The sequence below is a fragment of the Ovis aries genome, chromosome 22 (genome assembly GCF_016772045.2).
Source record: "Ovis aries strain OAR_USU_Benz2616 breed Rambouillet chromosome 22, ARS-UI_Ramb_v3.0, whole genome shotgun sequence".
NCBI classification, from domain to species: Eukaryota; Metazoa; Chordata; class Mammalia; order Artiodactyla; family Bovidae; genus Ovis; species Ovis aries.
Genome location: NC_056075.1, coordinates 29,137,409 through 29,157,176, shown reverse-complemented (window position 1 = coordinate 29,157,176; position 19,768 = coordinate 29,137,409). Strand labels below are relative to the sequence as shown.

At 39.3% G+C, this 19,768-nt stretch overlaps 1 non-coding gene across 1 annotated transcript; it reads right to left on the bottom strand.

Moving 5' to 3' along the window:
• Positions 1-7,026: 7,026 nt before the first annotated feature.
• On the bottom strand, positions 7,027-7,099 carry TRNAY-GUA (transfer RNA tyrosine (anticodon GUA)). Its single transcript has one exon. It is a non-coding gene; the product is annotated as a tRNA-Tyr (tRNA).
• Between the last annotated feature and the right edge of the window lie 12,669 nt (positions 7,100-19,768).

Here is a 19,768-nt window from a genome sequence, read left to right as displayed (position 1 = left end):
TGACTAGAGTGTCCTTCATGGGTGAGGTTCATTGTTTTTGGAACCAGACATTGAGGGGGTTTGGGGGTCCCAAACTCTTTTCCAGTCTTCATCACAGGAAGCCACTGTCTTCTTGACTCTGGTTTGGTGTATCCAGGGGATGATACCTGTAACTCATCTTCTGGCTGATAGGGATGAACCCATTTCCCATAGTAATGGAGTCCTTTCTCAGGTTTCTCGAGCAATATGGCAGAAGACTTCTCCAGGGCCTGGAGGTATCAGGACATCTCCAGGTCAGCTAGTTGTTGGTGGTCTCCCATGTAAGATCTCAAAGGGAGAATAGCCTGAGGACCCCAGGGTGCATTTATAGAGGGAGATGACAGTCCACAGAATGATAAGGCAGCTTGTTCTGGCATTGTCTGGGTATTGACTGGGGGATATTCTTGTTGTACTGCTACTTGGAGAAACAAACTTAACGAGAAAGTTAAAGATATTTGGCTCAAAGATTAATAGAAGTAGGAAAGCTGCTGAGGAGATAGCCAGGAAACACTGATAAGCCAGGTCCAGACATTGATTCTTGATATTAGTATTTCTCTAGGTATGAGAAGATGCAAGAATTTAGACTCATAAAAACCTTTACCTGAAAACATTTATCTGAAGGCTTGTTTTTCTGGGTTTCTCCCAGGGCACAGAGTGTCTTAGTTTTTGTCTCCCACTGAACTCCTTTCAAGGGGATATTGAAGGTCAGCATCTTATAGTGGTCATGACTTAATCTTTGTAGAGGCAGCTGGCAAGGGCCAACTTCCAGTCAGCAGGGCCACTTCATAGCCACATATTTGACCATGTGTTGGGGGGCATTTCATGGTCATTGTGTTCCACGGTGCTGGGAAGGCTCATTCCCAGGTCTAACAAAGATTCCATTGACAGGCCACTCATTGTGTTGTCACTAGACCAGGCCTTGTAAGTAGCAAAAGTCTCTGGACCATACCTATCTTACTAGCCTCCTGGCCCAGGAAAATATTTCCTCTTGTTGCTTCTTCCCATATCTAGAGCTACATCATTACAGTTTTTGATCTCATATGGAACTGCATATCAGCATTTTATCACAGGTTCAGTCACACATTTGGTAACATAAGAAATAATCTTCTGAAGCAAGCTACATAGACAATAATATAGCCAGCAGTTATTAGTAAGGTCAAAAGCAAGAATTTAAATCAAGAACATTCACTGGGTATAGCCCGGTATACCCAGGTCATCTGACTCAGTTAAATGACTATAGCCAAGTGTTCATCTCCTGGTTGTACATCATGGAGCATCTGACCTTTTCCCAAAGATTGGTTACTGAGATAAGCTTTAGAAACAATCTCAGAGTGTCCTTTTTAATAACTTAATTAAACCTTTTAGCAATATAACATAACAAGGAACTGTTTCAGAAGTGAGTCTTCGTAAGCACAGACCTTAATTAACAAAACTAGAACTTAATATTCCAGATAAGGCAATGGCACCCCACTCCAGTACTCTTGCCTGGAAAATCCCATGGACAGAGGAGCCTGGTAGGCTGCAGTCCATGGGGTCGCTAGGAGTCAGACACGGCTGAGTGACTTCACTTTCACTTTTCACTTTCATGCATTGGAGAAGGAAATGGTAACCCACTCTAGTGTTCTTGCCTAGAGAATCCCAGGGACGGGGGAGCCTGGTGGACTGCCATCTGTGGGGTTGCACAGAGTCAGACATGACTGAGGAGACTTAGCAGCAGCAGCAGCAGAACTTAATATTCAGTGAAACTTTTTTTTTTTAAGAACTCATTGTGAGGGTATTAAAACTGTAGATAGGTAACGCTTTAAACCATCAAATAAAAATGAGGTCTGCCAGGGAGCCAGAAAAATCTAAGTGGCCATCTTGGATTTCGTATAGCCCTGGCTCTTTGATTTTCAGCTGTTGTTTATCCATTTTTAATTTCCTGATTTAGGAGCAGACTATTGCCATGTTTTAAGGACATCAGGATAGCAAAAGTCTAACTGTGAGGGGTTATTTATTTATTTATTTTTTTGAAGCAGAATGAGCTTTGTCTAAATGTACCATAATCTTAAATAATGTTTATTTACTTTACCAAAGTAACAAAAATATTTTAAAAACAAATATAAATCACTTAAAGGCAAAGAAATGTACAATCTGTTATCAAACCTGCATCTTAAGAAAACTTTGTTCTCTAAACAAAGAGAAGACCAAATTCCAGTCTGGTACTAGCTTATTATTAATAAAAAATTTGTTTATCTGCTTAATCTTGCAAAGTCTTTTCCACAAATCTTGTAGAACTAGCAGTATTTTTTAAAGACATGAGAGTAAAACCATAGAAGGCATGTTTAAAATCTGACTCTATTGCAACTGACAAAGAAACCTGGTCATTACACTTTAATATGATAACTAGAATTATAATTGACCATATTTTATCAGGGCATATCAGATCTAGATGAATTTTGCATAATTTTAGGATATCTATATTAGTAAAATCAACCATACAGTATAACCTGAAAAGATTTATCACCCCTTTAACAGTACTTCTCATGTAATTTAACATGTCCAATGAACCAAGGTAACTTAAGAGCTCTTTGAGTTGTCTCAGGGGCCCTCTGAAGCATCCCAAAGTTAGCTAGAAGTCAAGTTATTTAGGAAGTTTTGTCAATAAATATCAAAAGGGTTTATAACATTCAGTCAGGTAGGATCATATAAGTCACTGAAATAATAGTTATTTACATAGCCAAAGTTAACAAAAGATTTCAAAGGTAAATATAGAACAGATCAATTAAGAGGTAAAGAAATTTAAATCTATTATTAAAAGCAGTTTAGTATCTGAAGAAAGTATGTCTTCTTAACAGAGAGAAAGACCAAATTCGTTTTGTACTAGCTTACTTTAAATGCATTAGCTAAACAATTAAATTTATTTTAAACTTAGTCCTTAAACCATGCACAAAACTTTTTTTTTCAGGGTCCACGTTCCACAAACTTTCTAATCACTTTTTGTAACAGCCACCTGTAAGTCAGACCTACTTTCTTTTCCCTTTGCTGCTGCTACTGCTGCTGCTGCTGCTAAGTCGCTTCAGTTGTGTCCGACTCTGTGCGACCCCATAGACGGCAGCCCATCAGGCTCGCCCGTCCCTGGGATTCTCCAGGCAAGAACACTGGAGTGGGTTGCCATTATATCTTCTTTGTTAAAAACATACTACTTCCTTATTAGATTAGCAAACAAACATTAATACTAGATATTTAATATTGAATAGTTCCCAGTTCACATGAATCTGAAATTTATTTAGGTAAATTTTTCTTGTATTTAGAATTGTTTGATTTGTAAGGACTTACTTTTCTTTAGTCTAATTAAGTTGGAACTCATTTACAACTTCAACAATATTATATATATATATGTATATAAAGACATACTCTGAGACATACATAAATCCAGACAGACAGACTGACAGAGACCTTATAGTTTTCTGTTTGAGATTTAAAATATCTCTTTGACCACCCTACCTGCCCCCTCCCCCTTTTTTTTCTTCCTTTGAAGTTCTAACTTGCCCAAGGCTGAGGTCTCAGACAAAGCTGGCTGTGTATTTCAAAGACATGGAAAGGGATAGCTTCAAGCTTTTTCCCTGGGCAGACCTTTTAACAAGCAAGTTGTTAATTGCCTATGCAAAAAGAATTGGTTTTGCAGTTTCCAAAAAGAAAAATTTTTCTCCATTCAGTCAGCAATCACACACTCATAAACATTCAGAGGCTATCACAGTGCCTCCCTTCTTCTGAGTCCCCAGGTTTCCTTAACCGTTGCCCTCTTCCTGGGAGCCTCAAGGAGGTTCTCAGTCATGATGCCTCCCTTCCTTCTGAGTCCACAGGTATCCTTTGTGGACTCCCTTCCTGGGAGCTCCAGGAGGTGATCAGTCTCCTCTTCTACCCGCTGGCGTAGGTTCTGCCTGGGGACTGGCCCGGGGCCTTACCTTATCCTGTGGCCATTCCTAGTGAGTTGGTCCATCCCTCCAGTGAGTCCAGCTGGGGCTCGGCCATCCCGAGCGTCGGAACACCAGTCCAAAAGAGAATCCATATACGTCAGGTGGCGTGCCTCCTCGTTTGCCTTGGGGTTCCTTCGCTCCAGCCCAGCCAAGCCACCAGTCTGGAGGTTCAAAGGTTCAGAGTGATTGGAATCTCACTGGGGCCTCCTGAAATGTTGCAGAATCTAGTACTTGAGAAACCAAGCACCACACTTGGAGAGTTGGAGGAGTCAGGTTTACTACACTGGCGGGCTCAGAGGAGTTAACACTCCAAGCTCTGAGCCCTGAACAAAGGGATTACAGAGTTTTTATAGACAGACTGTAGTGGGCAACACCAGCTGTTAATTGGCTGGTTTAAACTAAGGGGTTTTGCACATGGGGGAACAGCAATCAAGATGGGGAGGGGGATGCCTGACCTGGACAGGCATGATTAAGCAGGTTTGCAGGGGCTGGATGATTGCAAATGGCAGGACAAGGGTGAGTGAGATAAACTCCAGTTCCTAGTATTACAAGTCCCCACTTTCTGAGACTACGTGACCTACCTGATCTAGACTTTGCAAGAGGCAAGCTGAGTTACAGAGGCAGAAGAAGAAGGAGGCTATGTAAAATTTTAACTTTTCCTCTTCACAATAAGAAGCTTCTTCATGTTTATCCTTAAGTTGATTCATTTTGGAATGTAAGGTGTATCAGAATCACCTGGATAATAAATAATGCAGTGAGAAAGATTGAGAGTCACACTGCTTAGATTTAAATTCCATCTCTGTCATCATCTGCTATGTTTATATTTTAATTTTTTTGTGCCTCAGTTTTCTTATTTCTAAAGTTGGCTATAATAGCTAATTTTTAATGTTTCTGTGCAATCATTGATGCAATGCTCCCATAACAGTGCTTCACACATCTTGGAAAAATTAGCTAATATTATCAGCCTAAGAATTGTTAACATGTGTATACCTGGAGCTCACTAATTTTGAGAACCACTGAATTCCAAGATAGGTATTCATTCATAACTTAGTCTAACTGTGGCCCTGCTTAGAAGTAGATAACAGATTTGAATTAAGTTATTTTGATTAGAGTATATCTCTAACCTGGGGTACAACCTGAGGGAACTTTTAAAATATCCATTTCTGGATAGTACTGAAGACTTTTTAAAGCATGATATATGAATCAAGAGCCATGGGAATATGTATTTGAGAAGAAATTTTCTATGTACTTAGTGATATGCTGACCCGCAGCCTAATCGTTAAACAATTAAATGACTTTATTTAGATCATGTCATGAGATTCATTTTGCACTTTAGATGTCTAGATGGCCAACAAAGTGTGTGTTCCTCCTTTCAGAGTAGAGAATTTTTTCTGACAAGAGGCTATGTATGTAGAAATCATATTTCCAAGCCTCTGTGCTTGTAAGTATGGCTATGTGACTGTTTCTTGCCATTGAAATGTACGTAGAAATAGTGTAATTTCTGGGGCAAAGCTATGAAGAAGTAGTTGTTCATATTCAATATTTTTCTGTTTTGCTGACTGGTTGCAGAGGATGCTGAGACCCTAGGTAATACTGGATGCAAAACATGGAAGAAATATGAGTTTATGAACAACCATGTGCAGGAAGAGTGTTTACAGTATCACATTGAGCTATACTAAGGGTAAAAATTAAGCATCTGTTTCATTAAATCATGGGGGCATGTTTGTTACAGGAACTTGTTATACTCAATGGTTTTCAACATGAGACTTTCCCTCCCTCTAAGACTGTGATCGTTAAATTGTTGTGCCAATTTGGTTAGACTATGGTACCCAGTCCTTTGGTCAAAATTAGTCTATATATTGTTGTGAAGATATTATATATTATATATATTATAGATATATTATAGATGTGTTTAATATCTGTATTCATTTACTTTAATAAGATGATGGCCAATGATATGGATGAGCCTCATACAATTAGCTGAAGGATTTAGGAGCAAAACTGAGATTTCCTGAAGAAGGAATTCTGTCTCAAGATTGTAACACTGAAATCCTGCCAGAGTTTCAAATCCATTGGCCTGACTTATAGACTTCAGAATTTCCAGCTCCCTTAATTATCCATACACACATGTATATCATATTGATTATGTGTCTCTGGAGAAGCCAGACTAATACAAAGTCTGTACTCTTCAGAAGATGCTTAATAAAATGTGTCTTTACCATCCTAAATATATACATGTAGATCATACGTTGCATTCTGGAGGACATACCAGACCCTGAAGGAGAAAGGAAAAATAAGACTATCATTTGTTTGGTGTCTACAATATATGCCACAGTATGAATAAATGTTAACATTTCAGTCATTGTTGGTTTTATATCTTACATAGTTCAAATATGTAGTCATTTAAAAATATGCGCATTTTATGTGTGTGTACGTTAGTCATTCACTCATGTCTGACTCTTTGTGACCCCCTAGACTATAGCCTGCCAGGCTCCTCTGTCCATGGGATTACCCAGGCAAGAATAATAGAGTGGGTTGCCATTGCCTTCTCTGTGCATTTTATAGACTCATTTAAATATTTTAAGACACTTATTATTGGTACCTTTATACTTGGCATCACTGCTTTTTTAGAGTTTGGTTGAAAGTGAAAGTCACTCAGTTGTGTCTGACTCTTTGTGACCCCATGGACTATAGAGTCCATGAATTCTCCAGGCCCAGATACTGGTGTGGGTAGCCTCTTCTGTCTCCAGGGGATCTACCTGACCCAGAGATTGAACCCGGGTCTCACGTATTTCAGGCAGATTCTTTACAAGGACGTCCAAGAATACTGGAGTGGGTAGCCTATCCCTTCTCTGGTGTATCTTCCCAACCCAAGAATCAAACCAGTGTCTCTTGCATTGTAGGTGCATTCTTGGTTGAAGGTGAAGTGAAGTCGCTCAGTCGTGCCTGACTCTTTGCAACCCCATGGACTGTAGCCTACCAGGCTCCATCCATGAGATTTTCCAGGCAAGAATACTGGAGTGGGTTGCCATTTCCTTCTCCAGAGGATCTTCCTGGCCCAGGGATCGAACCTGGGTCTCCTGCATTACAGGCAGATGCTTTACCATCTGAGCTACCAGGGAAGCCCTAGGAGATAGATCAGATCTCTATTTTGTAGCTCCACAGACAGAAAATTACTGAGCTTTATAAAATCAAATAATGTGCTTATAAACCATTTAAAAACTTCTCAAATAGTATAAATATAAATATTCATAAATTATTACTCTTTTAAATATATTAGTTCAGTTTATATAGAGTTAAGGGTTACAATTTATGAAATGCTATTTTCTGTTCATGCTCATGGTTTAATGCCAATCATTTATGGCTGAGGACCTGGGTCAAAGTGACCTGCATTGCTACATTTGACTGAGAGCACATGATTCTTATCCTGATATGAACAACAAAGCGTTAAATTCAAACTAACATTCAAAGATGGATCGGAGAGGGGCTGGAACTTGGAAATTAGAATGAAGTTACTTCATTTGACTTGAGAAACTTATAATCAACCTGTCTCCCCTTAAAAGATAGGCTATAAATGGAAGTTTTAATTATTGAGGTTGCATGCCTGGTGCCAGCTTTTGATCAGCACCATCTGAGCTGCTCTGTCTTAGGAAAAGACAGTATCTCTTTGCCCAAATGTTTATCACACAGGCATTGATATACATTCACAAACATGCATGCACACCCCCTTTGGGAAGGCTCTTTCACTCATGGCTTGATTACAAGTAGATATAAGACCCTACTCTTATTTTAGATTACTTTTTAATTGCTTTCATTTTGGATTGGGTAACAGGAGGTATCTGGAGAAGGAAATGGCAACACCCTCCAGTATTTTTGTCTGGGAAATCCCACGGACAGAGGTGCCTGGTGGGCTACAGTCCATGAGGTCACAAAAGAACTGGACACGACTTAGGGACTTAAGAGCAACCACAACCCTCCCTCTCTACTGTCTCCTCCCTTCTCCCTCACACACAGGTGCACTTGGGTAGGATGAACAGAACTACCTCCAGCTTCCTCCAAAGACCTGGGACAGTGTAAGACATAGCCTTTGTATAAAATAAGTGTCCTTTAAATCTTTTTGGTGAATAGGCCATTACTTATGAACAAATATGCTAGATAAGCAGAAAAATCAAGGGCATTCTAGAAGCTTCAGACCTCCAACTCTCTGATCTTTGGGCCATCAGGAATCTCAGTAGCCTTAGGAATATCTCTAGTTCTGCAAAGTAGGTGAAAAATAAGGTTTTTACAGGTGGATAATAGGGATAATATAATATCTTTACTACTTACAAGCAGATACCTACATTTGGTGTACTATAATAACTATTCACATTTTTATATATTTAATACATGCAAGACATGTTTTCTTCTTTTAGTGCTTGAGCCCCTTTGATGAGAGCTGCATTATTGAATTTTGTTTTTACATTGGATAGAATCATGCAATAAATGAATCTATGAATTCAACCCAAACTCCACAGAGTCAGGATTGAAATCCTTTTGCAAAACAAAAACGAGGGTGTTCTCATTTTTGCATGATTCTGATTTTACACAGAGATCACAGGAACGGCAGATGGGTACATATTTTGTCTTGTGAATATCTCTAAACCTGGTGATTATAAATGATCTCTAGTGTGTGACTCCGGAGAAGGCAATGGCAACCCACTCCAGTACTCTTGGAGTGAGCGACTTCACTTTCACTTTTCACTTTCATGCATTGGAGAAGGAAATGGCAACCCACTTCAGTGTTCTTGCCTGGAGAATCCCAGGGACGGCGGGGCCTGGTGGGCTGCCGCCTATGGGGTTGCCCAGAGTTGGACACGACTGAAGCAACGCAGCAGCAGCAGCAGCAGCAGCAGTGTGTGACTCAAGCGATAAGTTGCCTCCCGGTTATTCTATCCTCACCTTGCTGGGTGACTTTGGGAGAGATATCTAAATTGTTGAACTTCAAGATCTTTATCTGAACAGTGAGACGATAAACCTGGTTGATGTAACTCAGGGAATCATTAAACCTGATTATGTTATTATGATGCCTCAATAGACTAATATTGTGAAAGATAATTACTTCATGGCATGAATGCTGTTTCATCTCAACTTTCATCCTTTTAGTCTATGTGCTGTGCTTAGTTGCTCAGAGGCCCTCCAGGGTCCTCTGTCCATAGGGACTCTCCAGGCAAGAATACTGGAGTGGGTTGCCATGCCCTCTTCCAGGGCATCTTCCCAACCCAGCGATCAAACCCAGGTCTCCCACATTGAGGTGGATTCTTTACCATCTGAGCCACCAGGGAAGTCTATGGTCATATTTAGTCTATAGGCATATTTATATTATCATTACTGATATTGTCATTATTGTTATCATCATGAACACTAATATGGGAATAATAAAACAAATCCAATAATATCAAAGTGGAAGTCTCTGTCATGACCGACTCTGCGACCCCATGAACCGTACAGTCCATGAAATTCTCCAGGCCAGAATACTGGAGTGGGTAGCCTTTCCCTTCTCCAGGGGATCTTCCCAATCCAGGGATTGAACCCAGGTCTCCTGCATTGCAGGTAGATTCTTTACCCAGCTGAGCCACAAAGGTACATTATAAAAAGTGCCCCCACCTCACTGAACTGCAGCTGTAATTTCATGACCTGAACACAATTTTAATTATTTTCTTTTTTTAATATTTATCATATTATTGTAATTTTTCTATACCTCTGTCTTGATTAACTTTATTCATTCATTCTACTTATATTTTATATTTTCCTATATACCTGTTTGAAAAGGTCATTTTCTTCCTATATCAAACACACATAAACTGAATCTGAAGGAAATAGGGATTTTTCTCTTATTTCTGAGATCCAGGGGTCCTGTCTAGGAAAAGCGTTGCTCTGAAACCAAAGGGCAGTCTACTGCTGTCAGTATCTTTGGGCGCTCTGAGAGAGTGCCTCCAATGGGCTGTCTATCCTATCGTGAGACGAAATATGAAAAACCAGTCAGAACCTTCCAAAAGTATATCCCAAAGTCATTTAAGAAATGTGCTACTCATTAAATTAGTCAGTTTATTGGTTTTGAGCCTCAGTGACTCTGAGTCTTTGAATTTCTTTTTTTCATTTTTGTACCTTTCGTTATCAATATTAACACACATATTTGGACTTGAACTTCTGCAACTGTCAGAACAAATGAGACAAAACACAAATCTATTGCTTTTCCTGTTGCCTCTGGTTTGTTTTTAAAACCCAATAATTCACAAAAAGTGGCATTTCACTGTTTTCCTTGGAGCTGTGAATAAGGACTTGGCATAAATCAATGCCTTATTTTTATCTGGAATTGCATAAGAAGAGGGTTCCTAAAAGAATTGGAAGAATTAGAGGAAACAAACATTTCTCATAAGGAGAAATGAAAGGAATGTTTAAATTAAGCAAGAAAAGATTCAGGGAAAATTAATGACTCTTGTGGAGAAAAATATTCACTGAATATTACACAATAAAAATAAATTTTTACCTCGATAAAACCAAAACAATTCTTGAGGCACATATTTTAATTTATAAGAATTATTGCCGGGGTCCTGCCCCAGTGGATCCAGGGTAATTCGAAGGGGAGACGGAGTAGGTGAGGAAAAACTTATTTATTTAATTAGAAATATAAAGAGGGATTAAGAAGAAATAGGGTAGTAGGAAAATTTAGTGGAGAAAAGAGGCTGAATAACTTGGTTTACAGGGAAAGCGAATAAAACTTCGAACCAAGAAGTTTGCACCATCTACGTTAGGCCACTGGTGTCCATTTGAATATTGGAGGGTGCCCCACCTTGGGCTCCCTCTCTCATGGATCTTAGAAGCCAGGGCAAGTAAGTAGACATGGCGAGCCTCCATGCCCCAGATGGGAATTCAGCCAGAAATTAGAGTAAAGAGAAGACAGTCCAGAGACTTGCCCGGCCTCTATTGTCTAGAAAGGCCTTTTATACCTTTTTGATTGTACATAGAGATCAATGGGTAATACAAAATTATGCAGCATCAGCAGCCCTGACTCTTATCAAAACCAGGCTTTCTCTCTGCATACCTAGTTGTATACACAAGTCTTAGGTGATTTACATCATCTTCTGGCCAGAGGGCCAATTAATGTTTTACGGCCCTTTTCTGATAAGGGTTTGTCAACCAGAAGACTTATTTGTGTTGTTCTTCCCAAAGTCTGGTGCCACTCTCAGAAAGCACTAAATAAAGTTACATTCTTACATAGCAAAGATACAACAATTTATAACAAGTAAAAGGAGTACAGTGATTTATAAAGAGAAAAGTAATTAACTCAAAAGTCTAGTGTTGCTAACATCAAAACTACTATATTCCTTTTTCTATATCCCAATTACATTGATTAATATCCTTCAGGTGCCTAAATGATAAAGAATATGGAGGCCTGGCAGCAGTCATTGAGTCAACAGTGAAAACCCAACACCAATATAATTTTTAGCTCTTAAGAAAAGACTCTGTATCTTTAAGATGCTTTAAGCTTCATGCCTCTCGTGGTTGGGGGGCTGTAAGCAATTCACAAATTGTAAAAAGTCTGGGGCAACCTGTCAGGCAAGTTAGAGAGCCGTCAAAGGGGGTTCAGACCGAGACATTCTTTTTACATGCAGGAGACTGTTAACTGGAGCCCTAAGTTAATTCCTATTAGAGGCAGAAGAGTGGAAAGCACAGTACAATAAAATCAGGCCGACTCTGGCTTTTGGGGGGAAATGTTCAGGAAAACTCAGGGGGAACTCCTGAAGCCAGATCAAGCCTTTGTGTTTTGTCTGGCTTCCTTCCTCATGAACATTGCCATGGGTGGGATTCCTCACATTGGCTCCCAGCAAATTCTGATACAGAGAAAAGGTTAGCAAAAATAGCTTCATAAAATTGAAAGAAATGTTTTGGATAAAATATTAATTGATATATTAACAGGTATAAAAATTTTCCCTTTAGCTGTCTTTTAAAAATATGCTTTTGTATTAGAGGCTTAATTTCTCTAGAATTTTATAAAGAATGTGACTAGAGTTTTATGCACATGAACAAGATTTCAGTTCAGTTCAGTTCAGTCGCTCAGTCGTGTCCGACTCTTTGCAACCCATGAAGTGAAGCACGCCAGGCCTCGCTGTCCATCACCAACTCCCGGAGTTCACTCAAACTCACATCCACTGAGTCGGTGATGCTATCCAGCCATCACATCCTCTGTCATCCCCTTTTCATCCTGCACCAAATCCCTACCAAAATCAGAGTCTTTTCCAATGAGTCAACTCTTCACATGAGGTGGCCAAAGTACTGGAGTTTCAGCTTTAGCATCATTCCTTCAGGGAACACCCAAGACTGATCTCCTTTAGAATGGACTGGTTGGATCTCCCTGTAGTCCAAGGGACTCTCAAGAGTCTTCTCCAACACCACAGTTCAGAAGCATCAATTCTTCAGCACTCAGCTTTCTTCACAGCCCAACTCTCACATCCATACATGACCACTAGAGAAACCATAGCCTCGACTAGATGGACCTTTGTTGGCAAAGTGATGTCTCTGCTTTTTAATATGCTATCTAGGTTGGTCAAAACTTTTCTTCCAAGGAGTAAGTGTGTCTTTTAATTTCTTGGCTGAAATCACCATCTGCAGTGATTTTGAAGCCCCAAAAGATAAAGTCTGACACTGTTTCCACTGTTCCCTCATCTATTTTCCATGAAGTAATGGGACCAGATGCCATGATCTTCATTTTCTGAATGTTGAGCTTTAAGCCAACTTTTTCACTCTCCTCTTTCACTTTCATCAAGAGGCTTTTAGCTCCTCTTCACTTTCTGCCATAAGGTTGTTGTCATCTGCATATCTGAGGTTATTGATATTTCTCCCAGAAATCTTGATTCCAGCTTGTGCTTCTTCTAGACCAGCGTTTCTCAAGATGTACTCTGCATGTAAGTTAAATAAGTAGGGTGACAATATACAGCCTTGACACGCTCCTTTTCCTATTTGGAACCAGTCTGTTGTTCCATGTCCAGTTCTAACTGTTGCTTTCTGACCTGCATATAGGTTTCTCAAGAGGCAGGTCAGGTGATCTGGTATTCCCATCTATTTCAGAATTTTCCACAGTTTATTGTGATCCACACAGTCAAAGGCTTTGGCATAGTCAATAAAGCAGAAATAGATGTTTTTCTGGAACTCTCTTGCTTTTTCAATGATCCAGCAGATGTTGGCAATTTGATCTCTGATTCCTCTGCCTTTTCTAAAACCAGCTTGAACATCAGGAAGTTCACGGTTCATGTATTGCTGAAGCCTGGCTTGGAGAATTTTGAGCATTACTTTACTAGCGTGTGAGATCAGCACAATTGTGTGGTAGTCTGAGCATTCTTTGGCATTGCCTTTCTTTGGGATTGGAATGAATACTGATCTTTTCCAGTCCTGTGGCCACTGCTCAGTTTTCCAAATTTGCTGGCATATTGAGTGCAGCACATTCACAGCATCATCTTTCAGGATTTGAAATAGCTCAATGGAAATTCCATCACCTCCACTAGCTTTGTTCGTAGTGATGCTTCCTAAGGCCCACTTGACTTCACATTTCAGAATGTCTGGCTCTAAGTGAGTGATCACCTTATCATGATTATCTGGGTCGTGAAGATCTGTTTTGTACAGTTCTTCCGTGTGTTCTTGCCACATCTTCTTAATATCTTCTGCTTCTGTTCAGTTCAGTTCAGTCACTCAGTCGTGTCCAACTCTTTGCGACCCCATGAATCGCAGCATGCCACGCCTCCCTGTCCATCACCAAATCCTGGAGTTCACTCAGACTCATGTCCATCGAGTCAGTGATGCCATCCAGCCATCTTATCCTCTGTCATACCCTTTTCCTCCTGCCCCCAACCCCTCAGAGTCTTTTCCAGTGAGTCAACTCTTCACATCAGGTGGCCAAAGTACTGGAGTTTCAGCTTTGACAACATTCCTTCCAAAGAAATCCCAGGGCTGATCTCCTTCAGAATGGACTGGTTGGTTCTCCTTGCAGTCCAAGGAAGTCTCAAGAGTCTTCTCCAACACCACACTTCAAAAGCAGCAATTCTTCAGCACTCAGCTTTCTTCACAGTCCAACTCTGACATCCATACATGACCACAGGGAAAACCATAGCATTGACTAGGCAGACCTTAGTCAGCAAAGTAATGTCTCTGCTTTTGAATATGCTATCTAGGTTGGTCACAACTTTTCTTCCAAGGAGTAAGCATCTTTTAATTTCATGGCTGCAGTCACCATCTGCAGTGATTTTGGAGCCCCCCAAAATAAAGTCAGACACTGTTTCCACTGTTTCCCCATCTATTTCCCATGAAGTGATGGGACTGGATGCCATGATCTTCATTTTCTGAATGTTGAGCTTTAAGCCAACTTTTCCAGTCTCCTCTTCCACTTTCATCAAGAGGCTTTTTAGCTCCTCTTCACTTTCTGCCATAAGGGTGGTGTCATCTGCATATCTGAGGTTATTGATGTTTCTCCCGGCAATCTTGTTTCCAGCTTCTGTTAGGTCCCTACAATTTCTGTCCTTTATTGAGCCCATCTTTGCATGAAATGTTCCCTTGGTACCTCTAATTTTCTTGAATAGATCTCTAGTCTTTCCCATTCTGTTCTTTTCTTCTATTTCTTTGCATTAATCACTGAGGAAGGCTTTCTTATCTCTCCTTGCTCTTCTGTGGAACTCTACATTCAGATGCTTATATCTTTCCTTTTCTCCTTTGCTTTTCACTTCTCTTCTTTTCACAGCTATTTGTAAGGCCTCCTCAGGCAGCCATTTTGCTTTTTTGCTTTTCTTTTCCATGGGGATAGTCTTGATCCCTGTCTCCTGTACAAACAGTGCTGTTTTAGTTGTATAGTTCTTTTCTAAAACTATTTTCAACATGAGTTCATATTTACTCTCCAATCTGATTGTCATGAGAACTCCAGAAATGGGGCAAGTATGTTTGTCTGTATTTTGTAGATGAGTAATCTTAGTTTCACAAACTGAATGACTTTATCATGGTCATAAATGAATCAGCTGCTAAGCCTAGACCCAAATCCACTTTTCTTTATCTCTAATTTCTATGATGTTTTAATAAGAAATAAAGTTCCATTTGTGGCTGGAAAAACATAGCATTGCATTCTCTTTTGACATTAACCAATCCTTTAGCCTTCTGCAAAGTTGCGTGCCATGTCATTTCTCCAAGTTCTTTATAAATTCTCTTACTGCATGATATCATCTCTAATTGATATCTGGGAGCACCTTGTTTTCCGTATTGATCATCTAGTTTTGTTTTCTTCTCCTCCCACCTCACACTCTCCTTCCTCCTCCAACACCCTCCCCTGTTTCCCTCCATAACTGTTAGCACCACAAAGCAAGGACAGAGAAGGCAATGTATTGATAGCTTAGATATATAATTCTATTAGACCTAGAATTAAATCCCATTCTGATAATTTACATGGATGATATTTTATAGGTTATATAAACTCTAAGCTTTATATTCCTCATCTGTAAAATAATACCTCCCTGTAATTAACATAACATTTTGAAAATTTCCCATTTACCACTCATTTCTGGTGGATTGTCAATCATGACCCACTTTTTGATCCTTGGAGGTGGGCAGCAAGGAAGCTTCACTTTCCCTGTTATGAGAACTGGATAAAGGATAGACATGTGAGGCAAGCAATTTTGATCAGGTCACTTCCTTGGAACTTTGCTTAAAAATTCAAGGGAGGTTCTCCTTATAGTTTTAAGTGTCTGTCTTCTCTGTCACATGGAGGAATACTGGTCTTACAATGAGATAATGAGGTCAAAACATAAAGAGAAGTGAGAGATAAAAGAGTGTGTAGGGATTGTAGGTAAAAGCCTAATCCATTTTCACTCACCTTTCCTAACACATTGACATGCTAAAGCCATCTTATTGCCTTTATTATGATATTATTTTACTTAATATAGCTATGATTCAGCTTCTTTTGGTTGCATTTCAGGGACTCTTTTTAAATTTTTTATTTTATATTATAATGTAGTTGATTTACAATGTTTTAGTTTTAGATGTACAGCAAAGTGATTCAGACACATATCTCCGTTCTTTCAGATTCTTTTCCCATATAGGTTATTAGAGAATACTGAATAGAGTCCCTTGTGCTATATAGTAGGTCCTTGTTGGTTATCTAAACTCCTTATTTATCCCTCCCAGCTTTCCCTTTGGTAACCATGAATTTTTTTTCAAAGTCTGTAGATCTGTTTCTGTTTTGTAAATAAGTTCATTTGTATCACTTCTAATTTTCACATTGTATGTGATATCATAGACACTTTTTTTTTCACTGTCTGATTTACTTCACTTAATATGATAATCTCTAGGTCCATCCATGTTGCTACCAATGACATTTCACATTAATTTTTATGACTGACCAGTCCATTCTGAAGGAGATCAACCCTGGGATTTCTTTGGGAGGAATGATGCTAAAGCTGAAACTCCAGTACTTTGGCCACCTCATGCAAAGAGTTGACTCATTGGAAAAGACTCTGATGCTGGGAGGGATTGGGGTCAGGAGGAGAAGGGGACGACCGAGGATGAGATGGCTGGATGGTATCACTGACTCGATGGACATGAGTCTGAGTGAACTCCAGGAGTTGGTGATGGACAGGGAGGCCTGGCGTGCTGCGATTCATGGGATCCCAGAGAGTCAGACATGACTGAGCGACTGGACTGAACTGAACTGAACTGAACTGAACTGAATATTCCATTGAGTGAATGTACCACACTTATTTACCCTTTCCTCCTCTGATGGGCATTTAGCTTCCGTCCATGTCTTAGCTATTATTAAGTAGTGTCTCAGAGAATATTGGGTGCGTGTATCTTTTCAAATTTTGATTTTCTACAGATATATTCCCAGGAGTGAGATTGCTGCATCATGTGGTAGTTCTGTTTTTAGTTTTTAAAGGACCCTCAATACTGTTCTCCCGGAGAAGGCAATGGCACCACACTCCAGTACTCTTGCGTGGAAAATCCCACAGATGGAGGAGCCTGGTGGGCTGCAGTCCATGGGGTAGCTAAGAGGCAGACACGACCGAATGACTTCACTTTCACTTTTCACTTCCATGCATTAGAGAAGGAAATGGCAACCCACTCCAGTGTTCTTGCCTGGAGAATCCCAGGGACAGGGAGTCTGGTGGGCTGCCGTCTATGGGGTCGCACAGAGTTGGACATGACTAAAGTGACTTAGCAGCAGCAGCAGCATACTGTTCTCCATAGTGATTGCACCAAATTACATTCCCACCAACAGTGTAGGAGGGTTCCCTTTTCTCCACACCCTCCCCAGCATTTATTGTTTGTAGTCATTCTAATTGGTGTAAGGTGACACCTCATCGTAGTTTCAATTTGTGGTGGTTTAGTTGCTAAGTCATGTCCAACTCTTGCAACTCCATGGACTGTAGCCTGCCAAGGTCCTCTGTCCATGAGATTCGCCAAGAAAGAAGACTGGATTGGGTTGCCATTTACTTCTCCAGGGGATCTTCCTGAACCTGAAATGAACCCAGGTCTTCTGCATTGCAGGCAGATTCTTTATTGACTGAGTCACCTTCACTGGCAGTTTTAATTTGCATATCTCTAATCAGCAGTTTTGACCGTTTTTCCACGTACTTCTTGGCCATCTGTATAAATTCTTTGAAGAAATGTCTATTTAGATCTGCAAATTTTTTTGATTGCACATTTTATTTGTTTCTTTGATATTGAGCTTCATGAGCTGTTCATAAATTTTGGAGATTAATCCCTTGTTGGTTGGGTAGCTTTGCTTGCAAATATTCTGTGAGCTATCTTTCTGTTTATGGTTTCCTTTTCTGTGCAAATCTTTTAACTTTAATTATGTCTCACCTGTTTATTTATTTATTTTTTTTGTTACTCTAGCAGGTGGATCCATAAAGATATTCCTGACATTTATGGCATAGAATGTTCTGCCTATGTTTCCCTCCTAGAGTTTTATAGTACCTGGCCTTACATTTAGGCCTTTTAACAATTTTAACAACTTACGGATCAGAGATGTATTGATACATTGTTTATTACCTCAAAATAATTGACTGGGGTGTTTCAATATTCACTTACATAACAAATTACCAGCTACATGCATTAGTTTCTGCAAAGAGTCCCCTGGTCAATACTGTGATTTTTTTGATATTATGTTAAAGAATGTTGTAATTACATTCTTTTACATGTAGCTGTCTAGTTTCCCAGCATAATTTATTGAAGAGACTGTCTTTTCTCCATTGTATAGTCTTGCCTCCCTTGTTGTAGATTAATTAACCTTAGGTGTATGGGTTTGTTTCTATTTTTTTTTATCCTGTTCTATTGATCTATATTTCTAATTTTATGCCAGTATCATACTGCTTTGATGACTGTAGCTTTGTAGTCTAGTCTGAAGTCAGGGAGCCAGATTTGTCCAGCTCAGTTCTTTTCAAGATTACTTTGGCTATTTGGGGTTTTTTGTATCTCCACACAAATTTATTATTATTTTTTGTTGTTGTTTTTCTAGTTCTGTGAAAAATAGCACTGGTAATTTATAGAGATTATACTGAATCTGTATACTGCCTTGGGTAGGACATTCATTTTGGCAATATATATTCTTCTAATTCAAGAACATATTAGGGTCATCTTCAGTTCCTTTCCTCTACATCTTACAGTTCTTTGAATAATGCATTATATTGTAAGGTTGTAGTAAAAAGTGAACTAAGTAATATGTACTATCTTTGATGCCTGGCATGGGGCAGTATAAATAAAATAATTGAAAAAATATTGAAAATATTAATAATAATATTTTGTTTATTTTATTCCTACAAAATTTTCTGAACATGTCAAGCAACTTTGCAGAAGTTTAAAGGATTGGCTAATGTAAAAAGATACTATGATCTCTTGATTTAGTAAAAATGAACTAGTAAAAATGAATTAATCTTTAATGCATATTGCTAAAAGAAAGACTACCCTGAAATGGCAAAAATACTATGATTTTATTACATACCATCTGGAAACTATAGAGGCAGTAAAAATATCACTGGTTTCTATTGGTTCAGGGGAATGATGAGGCTGAATGTTGAAAAACAATGGATTTTTTAGGATGGTGAAACACATTTTGTCAAAATGCATTGAATTTTTTTTTAACTCAAAGAGTGAAACTTAAGGTATAAAAATAAAAAAAATCATTTAATAGAATTCCAAGATAAATTCAGAATGAACAGAGACAATCTAACTCTATTACAAATGTATAAAACTACTGTATTGAAGGTGATGATGAAGGAACTCTGATCTAAGTAGCTCTGGACTCCAGTGGGATCTATAGGAAAAAGTGAAACATATAAATAATTATATTTTAGGTGGTTTTCTACAAGCATTCAGTTCAGTTCAGTTGTTCAGTCATGTCCAACTCTTTGTGACCCCAAGGACTGCCCCAGGCTTCCCTGTCCATCACCAACTCCTGGAACTTACTTGAACTCATGTCCATCGAGTCAGTGATGCCATCCAACCGTCTCATCCTCTGTTGTCCCCTTCTCCTCCTGCCTTCAATCTTTTCCACCATCAGGGTCTTTTCCAATGAGTCAGTTCTTCCCATAAGATGGCCAAAGTATTGGAGCTTCACCATCAGTCCTTCCAATGGATATTCAGGAATGATTTCCTTCAGCATTGACTGGCTTGATATCCTTCCTGTCTGAGGGACTCTCAAAAGTCTTCTCCAACACCACTGTTCAAAAGCATAAATTCTTCAGTGCTCAGCTTTCTTTACGATCTAACTCTCACATCCATAC